The sequence below is a fragment of the Cricetulus griseus genome, chromosome 2 (genome assembly GCF_003668045.3).
Source record: "Cricetulus griseus strain 17A/GY chromosome 2, alternate assembly CriGri-PICRH-1.0, whole genome shotgun sequence".
NCBI classification, from domain to species: Eukaryota; Metazoa; Chordata; class Mammalia; order Rodentia; family Cricetidae; genus Cricetulus; species Cricetulus griseus.
The window spans coordinates 131,600,575-131,627,203 of NC_048595.1; the positions used below are offsets into that span (position 1 = coordinate 131,600,575).

The 26,629-nt window shown below is 37.2% G+C and overlaps 1 protein-coding gene across 1 annotated transcript in view; it reads left to right on the top strand.

Annotated features, from left to right (window-relative positions):
- Mmp16 (matrix metallopeptidase 16) overlaps positions 1-26,629 on the top strand; it is a 246,648-nt gene that overhangs the window by 194,071 nt on the left and 25,948 nt on the right. The window lies entirely within an intron of this gene.

The window sequence follows — 26,629 nt, forward strand, 5'->3', positions numbered from 1 at the left end:
CATAGATTTTTCTCAGTTTCTTTTATTGATAAAAATGTCATATACTCCATAATGAAATAATATGTGTAACACCTACTTAGTACCTAAGAGCCACTAGCTACTTTGTTCAGTGTTTTCAATGTGTTGTCATACATGGACCACACATTATATAAGAACCAAAGGCCTCAGAAGGTTAACGGTTTCCAGTGGATGCTGTTATATCTCTAGAGAGCTTACCACTGAAGATCCTATTTTCATTTTTACTACTATTTTTTGTACTCAGAAAATATAATTACAAGTTTTATTACTTTTATTGGATTCATTGTGTGCTGTGTATGTGGGTGTGGCTGTGTGTAGTTGTATGTATATGTATAGTCACAAGTAGGTCATGGTGTGCATGTAGAGGGCAGAAAATAACTTGGGAATGTGGTTTCTCCCTCCACTATATGGGTCCAGAAGAACGAGCTCAGCTCAAGAGACTAGAGGGCAAGCAGCCTTACCAGGGTGCCATTTTGTCAGACCTGTGTATGTTTCTTTTGTTGTGTGTTTGAGTACAACTATGTTCAAGAAAAGACAATAGTTTTCAATGGTAGGAAAACATAAAATGTCTAGAAATAAATTTGTTATAAAGGGTGAAGCCCTTTCTAAGAATTCAAGTGAAATTTTATTGTGCAAATATAACACCAAATAAATTGTTAGCAATAAAAAGATCCATCAGAAATTTTATTTTGTATTTCATGAGCACTTAATGTTTAAACCCACATGTTTTGTTTCTGCACTATCTGAAGTAACAATATACTGGACACCATCCAAATGACCATCAGTGGGAATTTGTATTAGACAGTTAAATGCTTAATAAAACTTTTAATTATTGAGGTTATTCATATATATATATATATATATATATGTGTGTGTGTGTGTGTGTGTGTGTGTGTGTGTGATTATAGATCAATATTTTAACTCTGCTGTTTCAGAAGAAAACATTGAGATACACAACACAGTTACCCAGATACATAGGAAGACAGTCAGTAGAATTCATACTGGATGGACTGAACAGAATATTTAGGGCGGAAAATTAGGACAGAATATTTAGGGAGGAAAATTAGTTTGTCAGAAATATGAAAGTCCAAACCTACAGATTAGGTGTTTATACATCTGTGTTGTAAATACATATTATATATTAATGTTTTATATGTCTATACTCATCTACATGTGCATTTATATACACATGTATATATATGCATTATATATATGGTATACAAAACAATACCATAAGCAAAAACAATAAAACTCAATTCCATAATGTTATAACCAAGGAAAAAAGTTATCTCATTATTGCAAAATAGAAGTTATTGAGACTCAGAACGTGCTTAGTGGTGTCAAGTTCTCCTAGAATATAAATGAATCTTTCCTAAATCGCTAATTAGGCCGAAAATCATAGTGACTATTTTTAGGATTCTATTACTTTTGTTGTGGGTGTTTTAGGGGTTTTATTGATCTTTTTACTAAGCACTTATCCAAGAAAAAATGTAATATCTAATCCCTTTTTTATTAAATAGTTTAACTTAAATTAAATAGTTAAATTAATCTGTGATTTTATATTTCTCAAGAATAATACATGTTATTGCAATTCACTGAAAAATTGTTGCAGAATTGAGAATTACATACTGCACCTAAAAATAATGTATTTTAAAATGTTTTCTTAAACAAGGTGCCTTAATTCTCCACCAAGAATGAACAGTGGCAGGCCAGTGGGACCACAGACAAAAAAAATTATATATTTTCCAAATTAATAACAAACTATTTGGTAATTCAACTGGAAAGTAATAAAAGTAGATATATTTCATTTTACTCTGGATAATAATATTCATTGATGCTTTCCTAGTAGAATAAACTTTGCAAGGAAACCCAAATTATCTAGTAGTATGGTAACAGCATAGGAGATTATAATGCATCAGCAGGTGTTAATATATGTGAGGCTTAGCAGACAGGGAAATTGAAAAAAAGGTATCAAAAATGAAATTCAACTACAATATGGTGAAATATAGAGCATAAATTGTTATGTTTCTCATTATTTAAAATGAATGTTTTTACAACACATATGAAAGACTATAGGGAAAGAAAGGCAAATCTTAGCAATATGGGATTGTGAAAGGATTTAACATTTATACTATTTCAAAATGATGCTGGGCGGTGGTGGCACTTGCCTTTAATCCCAGCACTAGGGAGGCAGAGGCAGGTGGATCTCTGTGAGTTCGAGACTAGCCTGGTCTCCAGAGTGAGTGCCAGGATAGGCTCCAAGTCTACACAGAGAAACTCTGTCTCGAAAAAAACAACAAAAAAATTGTTATGTATATATGATGGCCCAAAATTTAGTGGCATCAAACAGCTCAATAACTATGAGAGTTGTAGTAGGTTAAGAATTGATAAAGGGATATAATTTTCAAAATAGTATCAAAAGACAGAAGTAATCGATCTACTTATTGTCATTTCTCCTTAGACTGTGACTAAGTTGGCATGGAAAAAAATCATGGTGATGCATTTAAATAATATAATTTAATTCAGCTAGAAAAAAATCCAATTAATAGGATTCTACACACACCAGGGTTCAGTCCAAAGTGAGATTAGCTTTTGTGAATCTATCTAGCTAAATACTTTGGTATAAACAGTTTTTCTGTTGCTCTGACCACCAAGGCAATAATTTATTCTGTTTGTTTACTACACAGCATTGTAAAATCATGAAGAATGACAAGATACTTGGAAGTATATCCAGAGAGTTCTGTTAGACTCTGTAATGTGAGGGGGGCTGCCTCATGGCAGTTTGTCATCTCATCAAACTGTAGCACATTCTAAGCCATGTACATACCTGGTGCATCACAGCAAATGCTCAAGCAGTTGCAACAATTGCCATTATTCTTGTAGCCATTTATGGTGGCACTGTTCTAATTATTACTCATACTAATCTAGGGGCGAGCAAAATATTAGTGTCTGCAAAAGATCCATTGACAACTTCACTTGGTCTTCTGATGCTTATGATTACTGAGCACTAAAAGTGTTGACTGTTCATGAAATGATCATTGGAGAATTAGAGCTGCTATTTTCATCCTTGTTACTCTCTGTTCTGTCCCTGGGTTACACTGTAGCCCAGTAGACAATACGTCAATATCTAAGGTGCAATGTACAATGCAAGGGCATACATCAAAAGATGTGTCTCGAGGCTATTTCATCTGTACCTGTCAAAACAATTAACATCAGCTAAGCCTGGAGGTTAGAAAGTGGTGGTGTACTAAGAAGAAAGTATGATTTTTCTGTAGAAACCAAAACAGTGGAATTGATAAATGAAGGAAATAGGGCTTCATAAATGATCTTACACACTATGTAGAAAACTTAAGACTTTATTCTACATGTCAGAAGTCACTAGATGGGAGTAGAAAGATTGATGGAGATGATGCACTGAGTGGGACAAAGATAACTGAACCCAAGGTGGAGTACTCTGGGCTCCAAGGAAGAAGCATGGTCCTGCCCAGTGCAATGATGGAGTGAGTTGGACAAAAAGACCCACATGCAGGCCTTGGCCAGTCTACCCCTGGCTCAGAGGAGAAAATACAGGCCCACCTGGTGCCTTGCCATGCTGGGAAAACATGAATTATTGTGGTGAGCAAATGTACAGTGTGGTATGGGAGAGAGGGACAGAATGGTTCTTGTCCTGTGGACAGAGGCACATATGAAGAGGTGAAAGAGATGAGGAGGGGGCTGAAGTGGATAGTTTGATTGCCACCAGGCTCATGGTGATGTCTGGGTTTGGCCTGCTTCTTAGGGCCCATGTATGGGTTTATGGTCCTGATATATCCACAGTCTGTGCTGATGTCCATGGCTCCTGATACCACTGAAAGTTGAGAGTCAACCCCACCCCTCACTGGATGCAGCAATATGGAGAACTGATCCTCACCCTCACTGCCTGAAGCACACAGGAGAGAGAGAGCCCTGTACCTCACCTGGGCAACACAATAGAACTGACCCTGTTTGCAAGTGTATGGGCAAGCTGGCTTGTGTGTGGGGGGGAATGGGAAGAGCAGGTCACTCCACTATTATCTGCCATTTGGTGTTATGGCTGAGGGAAAAATGCCCTCATCCCTCGTCCCTCTACACCTGCAGCAGACGGGGACATGCCCCAACCCCTCACCTACTGCAGCACTCCTGTGTCTCACCTGGGCAGCATGTTAGAGTTGACCCCATAGACAGGGGTGTGCATGAGCCAGCCCTGAGGGCTTGAAAAAGGCATATCTAGTACCACCTGCCTCTTCATAATATGGTGGTAGGAGAGAGGGAAATCTGCCCTCTCCCATTGCCCCTACTGCTTCTAGAGGGTGAGGGAGCTGACCCTCCCCTTTACCAGCCTCAACACTCATGAGAATGGGCCCTGTACCTTTTCTGGACAACACACAAAGCTGACCCTGTTGGCTGGAGGGAGATGGAGAGGGGATCTGTGGGGGGAGGCATAGGTTGAGCCACCCCTAGAATGTGAAGGTGAGAGATCTGGCCCTTCCTCTCATCTGTTCTATGGTGTGATGAGCAAGGGAGAGATGCCCCCCATCCCTCCATGCCTGAGGCTGATGGAAGAGCTGGTCCTAAGGTCATAAGAACAGGAGAATTGCCCAGTCTCTCACCAGCGGCAGCACACACACAAGCAGGCCCTGAACATCACCTGGGCAGCACAGTAGAGCTGACCCTATTGGTGGATGGAGAGGTAAGTCAACCTCAAAGTTGTAAGCAAAGGATAGTGGTCTCCACTATTCATCTGGTATGTGTTGGCATGGCAGGGGAAAGATGCAACCCCATATTCCTTGTCCTTCATCACCTGGCAGACAAAGGATCTGACTCTTCCCCTTGTCAGCTGCAGCACTCAGGAAGGCAGGCCCTGCCCTTCACCTGGAGAGGACAGTAGAGCTGAACCTGTTGAGTGAGGCCTGGGTGAGCTGGCCACACACCACTTCATATGCCATGTGGGTGGGGAGGGGTGAGGGAAAGATGCCCTTCAACCCTTGCCCCTATCACCTATGGTGGGCAAGGGAGCTGACCCCCTCCCCGTTACTAGCTGCAGCACTTGGTTAAATGGACCCTGCACCTTTCCTGGGGAGCACAATAGAGCTGACCCTACTGACATCTCCCACAACACAGGGCAACAACAGGATATCCAAGAGGAGTCCCAGTGAGGGTCCACTTTTGATAGTAGTGTAGAAGAAACCAGACCAGACAAATGACTCTGCAATGAACAATTGCAAGTAAATAAATAATGGATAAAGAGTTTACTGCAAGATTTAGTGTGTCAACTATAGCTTCCATGCAGGTTTTTCTTTTACCTTTTTATATCTCTTGCATTTTATTTTATTTTATTTTATTTTATTGGGGGAGTTGGAAGAGCAGAGGGTGGATACAAAGAGACAGGGAAATGAAATGGGACCAAGATGCATGGTGTGAAAGATGCTAATAATAAATAAAAAGAAAGCTTAAAAAGTGAGGGAGAAAATGAGACAATATGAACAAAGAATTGTTGGAAAACCAAGCGAGATACATAATTAACTAACTGCTTAGAGGACAACACATAACACAAGGCTATGGCAATAGAGCAAAGGAGCAACCTTAAGAATGACAACCCTAAGAGAGGGTAGCAGGCATTCAAGTGCTGTAGCTAACTGCAGTGTTTTGTTTGTTTGTTTTGGGGGGAAGGGTTTCAAGACAGGGTTTCCCTGTGGCTTTGGAGGCTGTCCTGGGACTAGTTCTTGTAGACTCGGCTGGCCTTTAATTCGCAGAGATCCACCTGCCTTTGCCTCCCCAGTGCTGGGATTAAAGGCATGCACCACTACCACCTGGCCAAACTGCAATTTTTTTATGGGCCTTTTCTTTGTGTGGTGCGTGAACTGGAATCAACGAGGTGATTCAGAGAGTAGACAATCAGGACAATAATATAACTTAGAATGTGATTAAAGAAATAAATACCATGTCTTTACATGCTGCAACATTGGGACTTCAGTAGAAATAAATTATATAGTGTTCCTTCTCTGTGGAAATAATTATTGAAATTTTGTTTGAAAATAATGTAATATATCTTTGATTACCTCAGTGGAAAGGGAGCATCTTTATAGAAATTGGGTGTGGCTATTGTTTTTTGTACTCCATCTTCATCTCTGAGCTCCTGTATTCAGACACTATACTTCTGAAGACTCAACTTGACACATCTAGTGCTCAGAGAAGTCCCTGGTCAAATCATTAATTAATATTAATATCATTGTTCTGAAGTCCAAAGGAGTTAATGTAAGAGCTGGTCACTCCCATTGACATATTTTGAAATAATCCTGGCATACCTCTAAATTCAGACATCATTTTCTAAGCAACTGCATTTGCAGTTGCTACTGAGTAATGCTACAACACCTGTTACATGAGATACTTGGCCCAGCAGGTCCCATGGCCCTTGAGCCCCAAATAAACACACAGATGCTATATTAATTATAAATTCTGTTGGCCGGTGACTAGCGTTTCTTATTTGGCTAGCTCTGCCTTAATTATTAACCCATAACTACTAATCTATGTATTTCCACGTGGTCTTGGCTTACCAGGGAATGCCAGACCTGATACTCCTTTGTCTTCTACATTGTGACTGTTCAGTGTCTCTGCAGAGAAGAGAGTGATTTTTTGTGTTTTGAGTAAACTTGTTAAAATATTTTGTTGTATATTTATCAATCCAGTTTCCCTATTGGACACATTGACAAAGGATCAAGTAGAAAACCCAAACCAAATATATGATAGGCACAGCTTGGTTGTAGTGGCAAAAGCCATTAATCCCGGCACTTGGGGGGCAGTGGCAGGTGGATCTCTGTGAGTTTGAGACCAGCCTGGCCTACAATAGCTAGTTCAGGACAGCCTCCAAAGCCACAGAGAAACCCTGTCTCATAAAACATATTATATATATATATACATATATATATATATACATATATATATGTATATATATATATGTTTTCAGGCAGGAAAGACAGGTAGGACTAGAATACAAGGTGGATTCTGGGAAGTGTAGGCAGAGCTGAGTCGTCACGTGATCCCAGGAAGTGATGCAGCTGGGCAGAAACTGCCACTAGCTAACCATAGAGGTCTGGAGGTCTGTACAGGCAGGCATATAACACACACACACACACACACATACACACACACACACACACACACACACACACACACACACATATATGTATATATATATATATATATATATATAATATCACTATGAAGATTGTTGGAAAAACATTTTACTAATTTACTTGTAAGAATACATCTACTCTCTAGAGAATTGACAGATTGGATACTGCTTATTACTTTTGTGTAAATACATGCTGTAATAAGTACTATATGGAGAAGCATATGTTCCTTGTATATTGTTACATTGCTTAATTTGTATTGAGTCCTGCTGTGTTTGGGAAAATAGGTTAGAGTTCAAGTGAAGTTTAGACTCTGGACAGCTATGTGACAAAGTGTCAACCTGTGAGTCCTAAAAGGATCATTTCAATGACCTCCATCTTAGGACTCTCACCCTTAAAATGTTTCCAGGTTCATGGGACAAAAAGCACTAATTGATGCATCTGAAAGCAAACTGTATTGGTTAAACAGAAATAAAGTGTTGCCTAGTTCAATAATAGGCAGAAAGTGATTGTTCTCTGTGTTTTTAAAACCTGATCAATGAGGATATGAAGAAGCATCTCTGTTTAAGGATTCCATCTCTTTCTTTTAAAAATGTGCATTGTTTTAATAAAGCATGGGTGTAGCAGATTTCAGTGAGTTCTGTGTGCACTCCTTGGAATTATCAAACCATATGACATTTTCTGAATCCTCCAAACTTGTCATTGATGACAGAGATGACAATCTCAGAAAAACTCCCTTCTAGCTTTGTAGCAGGACTGTATTGCTTCTCAGTTTGTAATGATAGGATTGGAATCCTAGAACCCTGTACCCTTCTTCTCATAGTTTGGTTGGTTGTCAACCCCAGTATTAACCCAGATTCCCCAATTGTTGTTTAAGTTCATTGTCAGCTACACATTCTACATTTGAAAGATATTTTCAATATCTACATGTCATTAACATATAATGCAGTATAATTCTAGTACGGCCTCTTTGAATCTGAATAAACTTGATCCTCATAGAGACTTGAAAATTTACTTATTGATTCTCAGTTGTGGACTGGAGGGATATGGGATATTGGATCTATGTACCAAACTTCTTTTTTTCTTTAAATTAAAAATTTCTTGTTTTACATGTCAACCCATTTTTCTCTGCCTCCACTCCTCCCCCCCCCACAGGTCCCCTATCTCATCTCCTTTCTGCTCCCCAGGGAGGATGAGGCCTTCCATGGGGCATCTTCAAAGTCTGTCATATCATTTGGAGCCAAAATTCTTTATTAATTTTTAGATTTATTTTATTTTAATTGTGTGTGTGTGTGTGTGTGTGTGTGTGTGTGTGTGTGTGTGTGTGTGTGTGTGTTGGTGTGTACATGTGAGTGTATGTGCTTATGGAGGCCAGAAAGGGCTAGGGTTACAGAAAATTGTCAATTCCCCAATCATAGCAGAACTGTGGCTCTATTGGCAAGATGTGGAATACCATGAATCTATAGAGAGAAAAGATCTGTATTTGTGGTTCTTCACGTTTGTAGTGCCAGCTCCTACACAGGCTGAGGCAAAAGAATGTTGACTTTGACTTTAGAGTGAACAGCATAAATATATCTCATCAAACAAGGAGAAGGAGGAGTGAAAAGGGGAAGGAAAGAACAAGAGGGGAGAAAAGGGAGGAAGAGAAAGAGGAGGCATAGGGAAAAAAGGAGGAATGTTTTTATTTTATGTTTTGTCAACTTATTAGTTTAAGAACAACATTTTTATTTGACACATAGACATGTTTTTTATTTGAATAATTTGGTTTAAATGGAAGCGATTTTTTCTGATTCTTTATAACCTATTGCCAATAAATTAGTAACAGGTTTTCCACAAGGAATACCAGAAATGCTACATCAGGTGACATCACACTTCTGAATCTTCCAGTGTAAGGAATATATTTTGTGTATGTGCAGAGCAGAACTAGAACCATATTAGAAAAGCAGTTCTGGGCATGGATAGGTCTTACTCTGAGTGGAATTGATTCTGCAGAGATACATCTTCACATCTCAGAGTCTGGGCACCCTCTATATCCACTAGATACAGTTGACAAGATTTCTTCCAGTGTGTAAACATCCAAACTTGTTGGATTAGAAGGTTTTCTCAAGTTCCCACTGATGGATGAGTCTGCGAAAGAACCTAATGATCAAAAGCAAAAAGAAATCACGTCATCCAGATAGCTTCATACTGCTCTTTGGAAGGTATAGGACTTCCACATGAAGGTTGTGTGTTTAGGGATTACTTGTGTCTCCACATTTGGCCACATCTACTCTCTTGTGGCAGCTGTGTCTTTCCACAGCTCTTAGAATGATGGGAATTTCACACAAAGGCCCTTAGGTGATGACTGAACCTCAGGACTATGTCAGTTTTTGTGCTTGTTCTTAAAACTCCAAAAGGCAAAAGCTAAAACAGAAGACTCATAGGAGCAGAAATATCAGGCTAGCATTTGATAAAGATAATGCAATTGCTGTGAACATTTACATTCAAAGTTTAACCACTGATGTTTATAATGCAATATGCCCAAGAACAAAATTTGTAGTAGCTTTTGGAAAATTATTTTTACAGATTTTTCTCACAGATCCATTTATGTATCATCCAAACTAACAGCTCCTGAGATTAGCCAACTTTAACTTTAAAATTCAGCTTTTGCCTTTATTATTGTTTATTTCAGATGTTCATAGAAATTTTCTTCTACAATAACATCCTAGGATTGATATAAACAGCTTACAGTCAGGCACATTAGTACCTCTTAATAAAATCTCATAAGTATTCATAGTATAATAACCCTGCAGAATATGATATGCATTACATATAGGTAATATATCACATGAATATGTAAATATAATTGTGATAGATAAGCATAATATATATGCTATGTGTGTTATTTGCACAGTATATTTAAAGTAAATAAAAATACACAAATATATAACTCAATCATAAAATCCGTCATATAAATTCAAATGAAGTTGTCCATCAAATAAGTTTGCACGGAACTCAAGAAACAGCTTTCCTTCTTAAAACTGACTCTATCTGAGAATTTGAGATAATATGTTATTAGACTCTTAATGGAGTATTGAGCAAAAAGGTAAGCAAACATTTTTATTTAGAGGTGCAATTAGTTGAAGGCAGGGGTGTAATGATTTCACCAGACCCAAGATAAATGATAAATTGGTGTTTTATTGGGAGCAACTTACACAGACTAATAAAGAACTACCTCAGCCTGTCTCTGACCTTCCTAAGCAATCTTTGACTAGAGAGAGACAGACAGAGAAAGAGAGAGAGAGAGAGAGAGAGAGAGAGAGAGAGAGAGAGAGAGAGAGAGAAAACGTGCAAGACAGTGACCATGCCTCATGTTTTCCTCTTTCTGCTTCCTTCCATATCTGAAGCCACCCTCAAAGTGGTGTGTCCACTGTTACAGGTTCACAGGCAAGATGCTGCTCCAAATAGTAAAGCACTGTGGTATACTTAAAGCTTAAGCCCATTCTAACTTAGCTTTGTCATGCTAGTGGCTTGCACTCCACCCCAGTTCCTATTCCTGTCATGAAACCTAGGCTTGAGCACTGGAACATAGGAGACCATTTAATGATGTCATTCTCAATAGCAACTGACTTTGAAGTTTTTTTGAATACTCAGCTAGCAACTTGATTAGGGTATTCAGGAAGATACTCTCAAGGACACTTTTCCTTGGTCATAATATCATTAGATAATCAGGCATAGATTCAAGGTTCAGAGATATACTTGAATTTGGATAATGCCATTTATGAGAGCACAGAGTCAACTTTGAAAACAATTGTCAATAATTAGTCAAAAGAGATTTTCTGTTATGTGTCATTCAAATATTTTTTTTAATTGGGTAGCCACTTGTGAATTTTCTAGACTTTTTGGCAGTTTGGAAAATCTGTAGCTATTCTCATCTCAGTCTGTGTTTGACAGCATTAAAGAAAACACGCGAGATCACAAATTTTAAATAACATAGAATTATTTGATGCAGTCTAGTCCAGTGAAGTCCTGGGTAGAGTGGCTTCCTCTAATAAGGTGCTGCTGGGTAAGTAGATGTGACTCAGAGAGAGGGCTGAATCTGCTCTGTAAGAATCAACTCTGCCCTCTTGAAATCCTAGGATTAAAAATGAGTACCACCTAGCTTCTGGCTTCTGGGATTAAAGGAGTGTGCCTGGCTTCTATGGCTTGTGGCTGACTTTGCTTTCTGAATCCCTGGGCAAGCTTTAAGAAATCATAAATAATATATCACTGCATTCCCTCACTGATGGCTGTGCCATTGGTCCTGAGGGGTGAAGAATATGACCTCATCAGACAAGCCCAAAGCCAGAGTCCAGAATCGAAACTGAGAATTCAAGGCTGTTAGGGACCTCTGCCTTGTCTCTTTGATATATATTGTTAGTGGGGAGCAGATATTTTTTAAAAAATGCATCTGTATATTTCAGGTTATCTTTTTTTTTCCATAATAACAAAAAGTTGAAAGTTTTTCAGTATTTTGTCAAAGCAAAATTAATAGGGATTTTAAAATGACTGTTAGCAAATTAAATGCTTTTTCTTCACACCACTGATATCAGCAGGTGGTAAAGCATTAATGCATTGTAAAACTTTTAATTTTGATACACAATCAACTGTCTGTAACTTTCTAACCACACAGTTCATCCTGAATTATGGTTATGAGCAGTGTGCATTCATAATATGGGAATTACCAGAAAAGAAAAGTAAACCTTTATAAGTGGTGAGGAAGTCCATAGGAAAAAAATTGAAATCCTTTGACAAGCTGGTTCTGGAGGGACTTAAATGCCTTTTTCATCTTGGCACCCATAGAGGCTTAGCATAAGAACCAAGTAAAACCGATTAATGGCCATTACAGTTTGAGGGCCTATAATGGACTTTTGAGAGACTGAGAAAAACAGTGAATACACTTCCCTACTGCTGACCCGTCAGTTTGAAATCATGTCTGTAAAGTGTTGGCGGCGGAAAACAAAGCCATGGTGCTTCTGAGATATGCTGATCATCAATATCCACCTCTCATTTTTCTGGAAGCTGCTGATTACAGGACAAGAAATACTATGTAGGCTGTTTTATCAACTCCATAAATGAGACCCACTTAAACCCATTCTAAAGAGTGGCTAGAACTTAGTAAGGGGGGGGGGGGGAAGTAGAGTATTTTTCCCTTACTTCAAATTTTGTAATTCTAGTCAGTAAATGTATTTGAAAGCAAAACGTAAGATGTCTTGACTCTTTAAAAAATGGTTAAGTGTTAACAGCAGCCTTAGCTACTTGCTTTTACTCTTCTAATGTTTTTCAATAAGCTTCGGTGATTATAGTTAACTATTTTCTGAATCAGTCTACACCTTAGCAACACAAAAGTACTTTCAATCAATTCCTTCAGTAGCAGGATTTGTTAGTCTATCTGTCATAAACTAGCATTCATTTACTACTTTCAAGGACTGTGTTGAAATATGTAGAAAATGCTACCATAATATTTTTTATTTCAGGGCTCATGTATGTTGGGGGAGGAAGAAATAAATGTGAGCATCCCACATGAAAATATCATGGTACTTCCCCCAAGAACCCATGACATGGTTATATTACATGTGAACAATGAGTCCTTTCTGTTCTTGCCAGTAATATGCTCTTCTTTCATCTCAGACCAAAACAGGCCCGCCTTATACTAAATATGTGTCAGAGCACCTCATATTAATGTGAGTCACTTGGTGAAAATGTGCAATAGCCTGTAAAGTTTGTTTTCTTAAAAGGCTTTACACATTTCAAACTAGAAACATTTGTAGTCTTGGTGAAAATTTTAATATATGCATAAAAAGAAAAGGTTCAAGATGCATTTAAGTTTGTATTTCATGTTCAACTCTACCCCAGTCACTCCCTAAAGAAGGCTTTACCCCACAGTATGTTCAGTGTATACACTCCCTATCTATGCAAGGGTCAACTGATATTCTCTGCCTTAAAATATGTAATTGGGATATTTTAAAATAACAATTACATGGTATTTCAAACTTACTTGTTTTTAAATTTTTTGCATTAAATTTAATTTATAAAAAAGGAAAAATGACAAAGTATGGATGCCAAAGGTTTTTAACATACTATAAATTATAATTGTGCTCTATTTTAAGACATTAGGTCTGACAGGACTAATGATGAAGGTCATTGACAGATTACATAGTTAGCATGTGCAAGACATAAATTCAATTCTCAAAAGAAAATAAGACAACAAGAAGATAAACATAAGTATGGAGGGCCTCAGTGTCTCACAGCTGGGCATATCTTTCCTGGCAGGTTGGTGTTCTGCTTCATAGGGTTCACAGCTCAACAAGACAATTGATGCCTTTTCTCCCTCAGCAGCCCACTCAACACCTCACAGTGTTTCAGTGCTAGCTAGCAGGGAAGGGATCAGCTCAGATACAGTTTTCTATCTCTATATCTTACAGACACATGACATATGGTGTCTTCTATAATACAGTCTTAGTTTCTAGTTCTGGTGAGCAACCAAGATGATGGCCTAAACTTGTATTATTGGGTGTGTGATGGGGTATTTCTGTAGCCTCCATGTCCCATGCATGAGAAAGTATCTCATACACGGAACTGGAAACTTTGTTAAGTTATCCATTACTTCTAGACGTAGCACTATCCAACCATCCAAGACAACTCCTCAATCTCCCTCTTTTATTTTTATATGAGTATGCCCCAAAATAAAACTGCTGCTAGCCTTATTTACAGAAGTCTTGCCTTACAATGAATAGTGGTAAATGTAGACATTCACAGCTGCTCATATTGCAGAGAATAAACAAGTGGCCAGATGAGACTTAAACAAGACTTTGTACCATCCCCGCTTTTGCTCACAGAATTTTCTGAAAGCATTTGTGCAAAATATAAAGTGAGGGTCTTTAATGTAATTCTATGAAATTAATAAAAACATTACAATCATTAACTCACTATAACTGGTTTCCTCCACTGGTTCCACACAAGAAGGACCATCAGCAATACTAGTGGAAGAGGGAGATGCCCAATAGGCCTTGTCCTTCCCCTCTGAACTGTTGTCTTTGACAGGTTCTTGAGGAGGGCAAATCACTTTCTTCAATTTACCCACTGCTTAGTGTCCAGTAGGCTCCAATAAATCACTCCCAGCTCATGGACTCATAGACATGCCATATAACAAAACAAAAGGATAAGACATGAACACAGGAGAGAGATTTGTGGGAAGGAGGGGAATAGGGTAAAAGGGTGAGTTGAGAATAGCCAGTATGCATACATACATGTGCAAAATTGCCTAAGGAAAAATTTAATTAATAAAAATGTCTTTTTAGAATAAAGGAGGTTGGTTTTTTAGATAATTTGGGCAGACTAGAGAATTATGTTTTATGGAAGAAATTAATTGCACATAGTACAAATTTCTACTTTGTACCATCACTTTTGGCATACATTACAAAAGTGGAATAGGTTTATTGTTATATTGGCATCTACATGTTTAGCAAACCTGGAAAATATAAGCAAGGAACAAGAGTTGTAGAAAACATATGAAACTGATTTTTTTCTTTAAATCTTAATGCTAATGGTGGTATATATGGTTGTCAATGTAATAGTTTAATGAATTTTTAGTAAGTGTAACACAAGCTCCTAGAGATAATTATGATGAGTTTCATAGTTATCATTCTAACTATCTACAATGAGTTTTATAAATGATGGTTATATAATGGTTTGTTTTACTTACTTGTAGCATATTGCACACTATGAACACTTTACAACTGAAATGCTGACTTATAGAACAATCATGTCGTTTCTTAAAAAATATCACAGTGTGAATGCTTTTTTATTTCTTTTAAATTTACTCGTTCCTAATCTCTCATGTATTCTTTGTATTTTGGATATTACTTTTAAAAAATTATATGTGCTTGTGTTTGATTTAAAAAGTGAATAGTAATAAGCAAAATAAGGGAATAGAGCAGAGGAAAGAATGTCGGAGGAGGGAGTGGAAGGTATGAACGGGAAGGGGAAGGGAGGGAGAGTTCAGAAGATCCTATCTTCCTCTGTAGTGGAAGGCAAAGCATGCCAATATTGATTCCTGAGTTTATAGCCTGAGTTGTTAGAATCAATTCAACCTTAAAAGCAATTAGTCAACAATCCAAACTCACAAAAGAATGTGGGGCATAGCTAAAACCATAATGTCAATTCACAGAAACTCCTCAGTTCCCTAAAAAAATATGAATGTGTGCTCAAGAAGAATCTGTGCTATAAGGTAAATTTTAATCATAATGCTGCTTCTGCATAGGCAGTGTTAATGGCATCCTGGAAATCACCAGCCTTCTAGTAACCCTATACTACTGTTACAGTTAGCATAGAGTCCAATATCACATATGCTTGGATGTGCAAAGATTTCAATGCATGCACTCCCTTAGTTATTAAAGAATTTCTCTGCCAGGAAGCTACATTTTAATGCTCTTTTCTGGATAGTGTGCATTCTAATTTGACATTTTTCAAAATTCCCATTTGCACAAAAGATACACTTTTCTTACTCCAGTAGATCTAAATGATTACCCCTGTCTCACCAACAAATGCCTCCCATCACTTGCATGAGTATCACTGTGGATGGCCAATCTCCTTGAGCATCTACTAGTCTTTCATTTAGTATTAATAAAAGAAAACCTGTTTTGCAACATGTAAGTTTGTACTCATTTCATTTCATAGTTTAAATCGAGTAAATATAAATGGCAAAGATCAAATCTAGAAACTGCAGAAATTGTGTCTTTAAAATGACTTTGTATTTCAAAAACAGCATATTTCTGCTGTGAATAGTTTTAATTTCCATTTCGTACCTACTGCATTTATTGATTTATTTCCAAAATAAATATTTATAAGGTACTTGCCTATGCATGGTAACCTTTTAGGATATGATGACACTGTAATTAGCTCTTCTAAATTAAGTTTATTTAGGAATGGAGACTTACAGAAATTAAATATATATTGCTAAATATTAACAAATGCAATGGTGTTAATAATACAAGGTAATCTGGTAAAGATTAAAGGTAGGCCGATCTTTGGTGGTGCATGCCTTTAATACCAGCACTCGGGAAGCAGAGGCAGGCAGATCTCTGTGAGTTCGAGGCCAGCCTGGTCTCCAGATCGAGTGCCAGGATAGGCTCCAAAGCTACACAGAGAAACCCTGTCTCAAAAAACCAAACAAACAAACAAAAAGGTAGATATGCATGAAAAGGGATCTTACAGCAGTCATCTCTCTATTACTGTAATAATATTACATATAGCCACCAATTAGCTTATGAAGGGAAAAGATGTATTTTGACTCCACATTTTGGAGATGTCCCTACATGACTGTTCTTGTGCAATCATTAAGAGTCACACTGGAGAGAGTGAAACAGAAGGAGAATCATAGGGTTCCAATATTTTCTTCTAATGGATATCAATCACAATCAAAGATTTTACGCTGATTCTCATCTTTTAAAGATTTCAAATAGGCCAGGCAGTGGTGGTGCATGCCTTTAACCCCAGTACTTAGGAGGCAAAGATAGGCAGATCTCTGTGAGTTCAAGGCCATCCTGGTCTTGAAAGTGAGTTCCAGGACTGTCAGAAACCCTTTCTAGAAAAACAAACAAATAAAAACTAAAATAATAAAATAAAAAAATATTTCAAATAGAGACCTTTTCTATAACCCAACAATTGCTAAATCAAAACTGTTCACATTTTAGACATTCAAGGAGATCATGGTCGAAGAAATGGAATTTCATAAAATTTTATAAAACACATGTTGGAAGCAACATTTCCAAATTGCGGTGCAGGAACACTCCAGGAATACTTTCAGGTTATATGGAAAATTTATCTCCCAACCCTTAAGAGAACAAAAACAAAAATAAATGAAAAGAAAAGAAAAACAAAAAGCTAGAAACTGAGACCGTGTTGCCTATGCCTGTAATAAGACTATAATCAATATACTATTTTAGGCTGACTATAGTTAGTGACTTTAAAAACACAAACCTGTTCACTTGTGTCCTGCTAAAGACTCTACAAATAATATTACAAAGATTTGTCTCATTTAAGGCTTTCCCATAAGTTTGATGATCATCCCATTATTAATTTTTATATTTCAGTAATATTGGAACTTAAATAAGGGGTTGCTGTAGTGAGATATCCACCCTGCCCTGACCTGTAGCACTGACCCTCTTTGGGCATGGTCACAGGTGCTTCTGGTCAGGTCACTGAGGGAGCCTGGGTGAATCCTTGGAGCTGGAACTTGCTGCGGTCACCCACTTCTTATGTAAGTGCATTCTCCCCAAATTTCACTTAATCTGTACTGAGTCTAGTGAACTTGATTCCCATGAAATAGGTGGCATAATATTCCTTAACTAATAGCAGAATTATATTTTCTAAAGCAATATTGTTTAATGGAACTTGCTGCAATGGTAGAAGCAACCTGTGATGCTCTTCCGCTAGACTCCTTTAGTGTTGAGCATTTGTGGTGTGCCTAGTAGATGTGCAGGTGAACATTCCCATGGTATGCAGTTTCTTTTTTCTTTTTTTATAATTTAAATTAGAAACAAGCTTCTTTTACATGTCAATCTCAGTTCCTTTTCCCTGCCCTCCTCCCCTGCCCCCGCCCACACAGACTCTGTATCCTTGATCCCCAGAGAGGGTGAGGCCTTCCATTGGGGATCTTTAAAGTCTGTCATATCATTTCGAGCAGGGCCTAGACCCCCCCCCCTCCCAGTGTGTATAGGCTAAGAAAATATCCCTGTATGTGGAGAGGGATCCCAAAGTTCATTTGTGTAGTAGGGATAAATACTAATCTGCTACCAGTGGCTCCATAGATTTTCCAGACCTTCAAATTGACTTCTTCCTTCAGAGGGTCTAGAACAGGGCTGTATGTGTTTCTCAGGTATCAGTCTGGGGTCCATGAGCAACTTCTTATTTAGGTCAGCAGTTTCTGTGGGTTTCTCCAGACTGGTCTTGACCCGTTTGTTCATCAGGCCTCTCTCTCTACAACTGGATTCCAGAGTTCAGCTCAGTGTTTAGCTTTGGCTATCTGCTTCTGCTTCAATCTGCTACTGGATGAAGGCACTAGGATGGCATATAAGGTAATCATCAATCGCATTATCAGAGGAAGATATTTAAGGTAGCCTCTCTATAATTGCTTATATTGTTATTTGGGGTCAAACTTGTAGATCCTAGTGCCAGAATTCTCTTTAAACCTATAATGGCTTTCTCTATGATGATACCTCTTTTCTTACTCTCCTCTATTCTTCCCCTGACTAGATCTTCCTGTTCCCTCATGTCCTCCTTTACCCTCCTCTTCTCCCTTTCTCTTTCTTCTAAGTCCCTCTCCCCTCCCTGCATGCTCCTGATTAGCTTAGGAGATCTTGTTCCTTCCCCCTTCTCCAGGGGACCATGTATGTCTCTCTTAGGGTCCTTCTTGTTTCCTAGCTTCTCTGGAGGTATGGATTGTAGGCTGGTATGCAGTTTCTTTAAATGTACTAGCTTCTTGTGGCTGGTGGCTACCATATTAACAGTACAGACATCTAGAGACTGGGTGTAGAATAATATATCAGTATCTTGAAACATTATTTTTTAAAATTTCTGAAGACATACTTTAAAAAGAGTTTTTAAGTAATAAAAGAAACCAGCCTATAAATAACAATAATGTTGGCTGTGTCATTTATGAAGATACTAGAATAAAGAATCCACTCAAAAAGGAAAGCGACAGAGGAGCTTATATTTTCTGGACACACTACTGTGCTTCTGGAGTGTAGTCTGGCAGATTGTATTCAGACACACATTCATATATTAATGAGAATGATATTTAATAACAAAGTTAATTTTGCATAAGATTGAATCATGTAATACATATTTAGCTCACATAGCTATTTATTATCTTAGGCCTTCTTTATATTCTTTCATTAATTTGTCATTTTCAGTTTTGAATTGAAGCAGTATAATTCACATTTTGGTAAGCTCTGCCAAACTATAAAATGACAACGCATTTTTAGTTGTAATTGTACTATGAAACTAATTTTTAATTGTAAAATATGGATTTTTAGGTTGATTGATTCAGTGCTTAGAGTGCTTGTTGTTATTGGATGACAATGTTAATTTTTATTTTCCAATCCCATGTAAAAACCAAACACAGTAGAATATTTGTAATCCCAGTGCCTCTCTTGGAGATAAGAAAAGGAAGTTGAATATCTAAAGTGTCATAAGTCAGCTACCCTGGTGCACATAGCAGAGACAGAGAGAGAGAAAAAAGAGAGAGAGAGATCCTATCGTAAAGTAAGAATAATCAACCAATATTAGACTCTGGCCTCCACACTCATTGTGGGATGCAGATACACACACACACACACCCACACACACACACACACACACACTGAGAGAGAAAAATTCTGATGAGTGTGAATTCGTTAGAAGGCTGATAAGAAAAATCATGAATCATTAATTCACTCAGGTTGTGCATCAGTAACCTCATTGATTTAGTTCTCTTCCTAAAGTAAAATCTAATTGTAACCTGAAGCTAAAGAAACCTGAGCCATAGATATTGAATGGGAAAAGCCATTGTCTGAATACAAAATGATTTTTACATTGATTTATTTAAATTTGCATGGAAGGAATATTCACAAAATTAAAGGAAAATAATTATTTCCATGACTAAAGAGATGGTTCAGCACTAAATAGCACTGGCTGCACTTGCAGAGATCCTGGGTTTGGTTCCCATCTCTCCATATATAAGCAGAAGCAGAAGCAGAAGTAAAGAAAACGTTTACTACTATACTAACATTTCTATGTGAATTTGAATTCTCATGAAAAACACAGACAGGTTTTATATGCACAATTAGATGCAAACTTCCAACCATACCACCAAATGTGCAAGTTATAAATGAACATAGTTAACCATTTAAGATTATGTACATGATTAAGCAAGGAGTAATTTTCCCACCTATATGATGTGTTATAAGAACTCATTTTCTTTTTAGTAACTGGAACATAATTCGACTTATTCTTTGTTATCTCAAATATTTTGATACCTTAGCATCCATTCTAGAGCACATGTCTTTATTGACCATTTATAATGTAACCTAACTCCAGTGTTTTTCTTCCTCAGCACTTACCTTAGACTCCTTCCCTCCCAAAACTTGAGATTTCTATTTCCAAATTTAGCCTTAGATACCTTGATGAACACTATCTTGGATCCTTCTTATCCATCTAAGTATCTTTAATGTGCCTTTTGCTTTCCTCCTCTGTTCCCTGTCTTGTTTCAATGCTTGTGTCCTTAGATATCCTGTTGTACTGATTATGTCATGGACCATAATTCCCATTTATGTCCCATGGCTTCTATTCTTATACTAGCTTCTCCTCACTTACACTTCCCTAGCTTTACACTACCCTACTTGAATTCCATCTTGACTTCACAATATTTTTCCCCTTTCTCTGGGAATGTATGTTCACCATCATCCTGACAGATTGTATTTGTTACTGTTGATGCTTGTCCCTCTGTGCAATGTATAATGTGGAATGGAGCATGCTCACCAGGCCTCCACTTTAGAAATGAACTAGGGGCAACTAAGGAATGCTACAAGTAGGAGAAAGAGTCTTCCCCAGGGAAGATCAAGCCAGTTGTTTTTCTAAAACCAAACCAAATGGTCAGCTTTGAAGACTTTCTCTCTCTCTCTTTCTCTCTCTCTCTCTCTCTCTCTCTCTCTCTATATATATATATATATATATATATATATATAATATATATAATAAAAACTGAGCTATAGTTGCAATTATATGTTTATGAATATATAAATATATAGGCACATACACACATACACATGTGTAATAAAAATTAGAAAAATAGAGGTCATGAATTTGAAAGAGATCAAGGGGTGGGAGACTCATGGAATGTTTTGAAGGAAGGAAAGAAAATGGACAAATAATGTAATAATATTTAAGTCTCAAAAATGGAAAGGTATATATTTTTTTAATCTACCTATGAAGGGCAAGCCAACATCATCCTTCCTCCTCATCTGGTCACTGGAATTTCTCTTAATCTGTAAATGTTCTAGACAAGTTTTATGTACAAATATTGCCTGTTGCTATGCTTAGCCTCACTGTACCTTCTTTGTGTATTTTTCAGTCTTTAGATTACTAGCGTCTCAGAATAATTTTCAAACATCACCAAGTGTAGAAGTGTAGTTTCAAGGCTGCAACAAGATGATGACAGGAGTGTGTGACAGCCTGGGCCTCAGCCATATAGTGAATACCAGCCTGATTTCTGTATAGTGAGTTCCCATCTCTCTGCCCCACCATAAACACCCAAGGCTCCATTGCTGAGTGTAATGAGTAGAAAGCGTATTTTCTTATTTTAATGTTGCAGAAGATTTACCATGTTCCACCACAGTGGTAACAAACAGTGTTTCACAGCACTTTCCATTTTCTAACATTGAAGTCATCTGATTTCCCACAGGCATCTTGGTAGAAGCAGTTTTGCCATCAAGATATTTGTTGAGGACTCACTTGGAGTATAAGGAAGGGCAATTACCTTTTGAACTCTGCTTTTAAGTAAACAAAGCTGAGTGGAACAGTGGAAGCAGAAGAAATGTTCTCAAGAGCATATTAGCATAAAGCAATTAGGCAATGATAATAAGCGTTAGCCACTGCTGTTATGGTAACAACTGCCAGTGGCCTCTGAAACAACCTCACCTAGGAATCTTTCATGGTGTCTTGCATTGCTCTTCTTGGGAATTCTCTAACCCAGTTGCCCTTATCTCTTGGGAACAAATTTCTAATTCAACTTAGTCCTTTAACACATCAGTTGTTGACAAGTAACTTTGTATTTCTTTTACTGAAAATATACTCTTTCCCTAGGCCATTCCTGCTTGTCAGCCTTCTACCATCTTCTGGAAGTCTCTGTCTCTGCACTAGCTCAGTTAAATGAAGACAGGGGCTTTCATTTCTATTAAATATACTGTTCTTAAAGCACACAATTGCTTTCATTTCTACAGCTTCCAGCCCTGATTGTTTCTTCTTGTGTTATGGTGAGGTCTACAGAGAAAGAATGAGGCTGGTTCATGGCCAAGGTAGAAATAAAATCTCTAGTGTGGTCTCACACCTCTGATGCTTCCTCTGTCATAAGATGAATCTTTTCACATCTCCAAGCCCCGAAGCATGACAGGGTCTTGGCACTTTGCCCAGGATGACAGGACCTAGAAGATACTACTGGGAATAAGCAGGAGTGTCAACTGAAATGCAATGTGATTCTTTTATAAATAGGAGACAGATGAGCCCACAAGCCAGTAGGTTATGTCCATACATTGGGTTATGTTTGGACATGAGAAAATATAAGCACAATCAACAGTTCCCATGGAATATTAAGCCAGAGTACAATGAACTGAATGAGATGTTTTATGTTTTCTGCACCTACTTTCAGATATCTGAATTGGAATTTCACCAACCTGCCAATATTTCTGATATTCAAGTCCCAGAAGATGAAAACAATAGTAAATTGTAATGTTGCTGCATTTTGCAATTGTATGTGGAGTTTGACACCCCCAGTGATATGTATTGAATGATGCCTCTTTTTAATAAATCTGAAATTCTCATAACCATTATAGTGCACATTCTAAATAAGCATAGATTCCAGAAGAATCATGGGAAAATGCAGCAGGACCTATTAGTGAAAAGAGAGTTAGTTGTCACTATCTCCTACTTTCTCGTAAGGAACTGAAGCACCACATCTCTACTGGCCATTAATTACATGTGGAAATCAGATAAAATCTGTGTTTTGTATCTACACATTAAATTATGCATTAGTCTTTATGAATTTTAAGCTTTAAAAGCGTGTATTTTCTTTGTAATGTTTTAATAAATACTAATGAATAAGATAGTAGTCCACTCAACCACTTTTCAGTGTCCAGATTTTTAAATATAAACTAAACTGAAACCAAATGACTTTTAGAAACATTTTAAACTTGCACAAGTTACTACTACATCAATTTGTCTCAGTACCAAGGAAATTTTTCTTAAATGTTAACTCCTTTACTTAAAAACACCTATATGAATTTCATTTATTTAAGAATTTACCCTTCTAAGTTGAAATGCTGACTATAGGATATGACTTCTTTAAAGTATTTTAGTTAAATTTAATTATTAATATAATCATTTTGGGGGAAGAACCTTGCTATGTTTCCTTCTGCTACTACAGTGGGTCTATATTTTGATCATTTTTCAACAATGTAGACATTATGCAAAGTGCTTAGCCAGTACAGATGGACCGCTGCATCTTTTTTTCCCAGAATTTCCTCTGGTTGATCTTGCATTGATGAGCTGTGAAATTCTTAATAACAATTCATTGCACACATTCATGACTGTCTTAGTCAGAAGACTGTTCTAATGGTTGATCTAAACATTAGACTATCCCCTAATATTTATGTACCAAAAACAGCTTAGGAAAGCTACCAGGACATAATAGTGCAAACTTCCCAGAAGGGCATTGCTTTTGCAATGCACATATAATTATGCTTCCCTTACAGTTTTCTTTTTCTTACCCAAATTATCATCTTAATTTTCCTTTCCCAACACTGCACAATAATATATCTAACTAACTATGCAAGGTTCCTTCTCTTTCCTTAAGCACTGTGATTCCCTGTTGCCTTCTTCACAGGAAGTAACCTAAAAGCTACAATTTAATGCGAAGTCTAGTGCTTTTACTTGTGTGAGTTTATGTTTCTAGCCTGTGTTTGTTATGATCAAATGGATCATGTACTAATTAAATTATATGGTATCAGATATATTTGTCTTAAACAAAGGTAGGAAATCTTTGAGGTCATCTTGGTGTATATAATAAATTTCAGTAATGAGTCTGTCACAAACTCCTCCCACCCCACAAATATATGCACATATGGGTAAGTATTTTGAAAATGCCAGATGTGGGTTTCTACACTGATGCAATAGCTGAATTAATAAGAACAAGTTTAATAAACAGAGCAAACCTGAACAAAGCACTCCCTGGAGACTCTTGGAAATGGGAGAAGGTCTTAAATACCTGACCATCTCTAGTGGAGGAACCAACTCTTGATAGGCTTTATGAAGGTGGAGTCTGGAAAGAGAGGGGTTAAGGCTGAATCAGAGTTCCTAGCTAAACATCTGGGTGGGGTTTGCAATGGGTGAGTGTGTTCAAGGTAGAGATTCTCAACATGCATATTTGCCTCTTCTAAAAACAAAGATGTTGGCAGTGACATTATTAATTGCACCCAATTTCAACATCAAATTAATGCAGGTTTGATAAACTTCTTATCTTTTTTGTTCCTGTAGCTGGTACTCAGCTTTATTAGAAAATGAAATAAATAGAAAAGTGGTGGAGTGTGCCTTTAGTCCCAGTACTTGGGAGGCAGAGGCAGGTGGATCTCTGTGAGTTCAAGGCCAGCCTGGTCTACAGAGTGAGTTTCAGGCAACCAAGGATACACAGAGAAACAGAGAAACCCGTTCTTGAAACACATAATAATAATAATAATAATAATAATAATAATAACCCTTTATTTTTCAGTGCTATAAAATTCAATTAAGACTTAAATTAATTAAGGGCTGGAGTGATGGCTCAGAGGTTAAGAGCACTGACTACACTTCGAGAGGTCCTGAGTTCAATTCCCAGCAATCACATGATGGCTTACAACTATCGTTAAGAGAGCTGGTGCCCTCTTCTGGTGTGCAGATATACATGGAAGCAGACTATTGTATACATAATAAAAATAAATAAAATCTTTTAATAAAAAAGACAAAGTAAAAATATATTTTTCATAAGTTCTCATTCTCAAAACTGAGTCTATTTTTATTTTTATAATTGTAATTAGAACAATTTTAAATTAGAAACCTCTATTTACTGATTAGAATGGTTATTTATTCATTATAAGTATTTACAATATTGTGTCTTTTCATGGTCTGTTTATTGTCTATTTTTTCCAGATTTTTAGTGAATAAGTGACTCAAAGACAGGTGTATCATCAAAGTGTGGGTGATATCTTACAGAAACTATTTCCTTAGAGCTCCCTCCCAATTTCCAGTCAGCTCCACTGGAGATTTTCCCCTGTCTCAGAAAGTGTTTATGGTTGTGTAACCTTGGGAGAGGTTCACAACTTCTTCAGTCTGAAAAGCCTCCCTTTTCTCTTCATGAAAGAAAGTTTGATTTGGTGGAAATAATAATTTCAACCATAATATGAGAGTGGGCTTGTACCCTTGCCTCAGTTATCCCTGTGTATTTAATAAACTAATAACACTAACATTTAGATACTAGTTGGTAATTAATTTAAGGACTAGTGTCTTAACCAAGACGACAGGCTTATTAAGAGGCAGGAAAAGAATAGGATGTGAATTCAGAGTCAGAAATGATGTTACTATTTTCTTCTAAATAATTGATGTTCAGAGAAAGTCCACAATAGCTAGAACAAGAAAAAGTTGCAGTGAGTCAGCTGTCATATCATCATGTTGTATGGCATCAAATAAGCCCCAGTGGACACCTAGTCAACACCTGAATCAATGCTAGGAAGCATAGGGAACCCTTTCCCCACGCCTGTTTTTATCCAGACCTTTGGCAAACATTCAACCAAGTGATTCACAGATGCTGGAGTTGGGAGAAAGGCAGAAAAGTGAAATAAAAGTTAACTTGTGAAATGTACTTATCTGTATAGCAAACATATTTGATTTCAAGTGAAGTAGTTTCTACTAAATATGTGGGGATATAAAATGTAGTGAAACTTTAAGTTAAATGTTCTTGAATTGTAAATGTTTTTGAAAATTATACCCATGTTTTCTAGTGTCAGAACACTTTGAATAATCTTTTTTTCTGAAATGTTCAATTGGAAAATTATAGCCAACTGTGTCACTTTTCATAGATTTTTGTTACATTTTGCTTTTTCTGTCCAGAAGTATGCATTTACATGAAAATACATTATGTTCAGTCTAATTAATAACTCCTCAATTTTATAAACAACTATGGCAAGCAAAATCTCTTTTTATTCACTAGACTAAGAATAGATACAAGACCTGTTTAAACACTGAGGCAAGTAAATCAGTTTGCAAGATCAGGTAGAAGAGAAAATGAGCCTAAGTGGAATCTTCTCTGGTGATTATTTTCAAAATACATTTGCTCATGTAGAGTTACCATTACTGACCAATCTGAGACACATTAGATGATCATACACCACACAGATGGAAGCTGTAATATGGGCGTTCAGAGAGATATGACACTTCTCTTCAAAACTCAGCATCTGGAGCATGGAGATCCTGTGTGTGGGTAAAATTGCAACTATGCACACACAATGCACATGCCATAGGTGTGATCAATACCCACTTCCCACCCACAGGAAGCATGTTGTCTGTGCTTCTCATTTTCCATCTAGAAAGTCCTCAGATAACAGCAAATGAAAACACCAGAGTATCGTGATACCATATTTATTCACACAGTATGGTTTAGA